We start from the raw sequence: 1,177 nt of genomic DNA on the forward strand, positions 1-1,177 counted from the left end.
TTTTGTACCAGATGCTCTTCTGTCATTAAAGCAACTGCTTCCTGATTATTTTGTGCATGAAAACTTGTCTACTATGTGTATCAGGTGACCCAACAAAATCTATTTTAAATCTTGCTTCTTTTCTATCATGAGATCATCCCAATTAAAAATACCTTGCTATGCTATGTGCTCCCAAAACTCCATTATTGTTTTAGCTTGAATATAGTCCTGTCCTTACATGTGCCTGATGTGGTTGATGACAATGGGTGACAGATTCAATGCTATCTTCCTTATTTGATATCTCCACATCTTGGGGAGTCTGACTGCTATAAAAGTAGGGTCTGATAATACTACCTTGAGTAGCTGGGCCCATTGCCTACATGTACATAAGCAGAAAGAGAGAAGACCTGTGCCAGATGAAAGGAATAATAGGTATCTACCTTCTCGGCATAATCAGAGGGAAACCAGTACATGATAGCTAAGATAAATATGACCTTCTTATTATCAGCTGATAATATTGCTGTTTCTGTCCCCTAGTATACAGCAGCAACCAGATGGATAGAGGCAATGGCCCTTCCCCCTGTTTGCAAGGGAACTTTGCTCAGTCCTGAGTCATCCAGGTGTTTGACAGATCTGAGTTGATATCTGAATTTTGCTGCCTCAGGAACTTACAAGTGTCTCATCAGTCCTATATGTAACACCTTCTTGGGTGGCTAAATAGGACTAAATATCAATGTGTATGTTACTAAATCCTTTTCCTGTGTATGAAAACAATAAGCTCAGATGAGCAGTTTGAGGTCACTATCAGTGTTCGTTGGAGCCAAACATATATCTGCTTTGGGCCCTCATTCTCATCATACTTCTGTGCTGCAGTTTATGTTAGAGTAGATATGTATAGTGGTGGCCAGAAGGGGCAATGTGTGTTTACCTTCTCCTTGGCATCACTCTCCCACTGCTCCCCTCAGTGCTGAAGCAACCTGCTTTTGAGTCAGCTGAACAGCAGTGCTGGAGATGCAGAATGAAAAGGGGAAATCTGACCTCTGGCCCAGCCTTATCACAGAAATTTCTAGTCAGGTACCCACTAGGCCCTGCAAGTTGTCTTGTCTTTGGCTCTACAAATCCAAAGTAATTGAGCTGTTCAGGAAAAAACAGATCATAAAGGTGTGAAAGGCAAATGGGGCTGTGAAGTTAATTTCCA

Source organism: Taeniopygia guttata, chromosome 3 (genome assembly GCF_048771995.1).
Source record: "Taeniopygia guttata chromosome 3, bTaeGut7.mat, whole genome shotgun sequence".
Classification (NCBI taxonomy): domain Eukaryota; kingdom Metazoa; phylum Chordata; class Aves; order Passeriformes; family Estrildidae; genus Taeniopygia; species Taeniopygia guttata.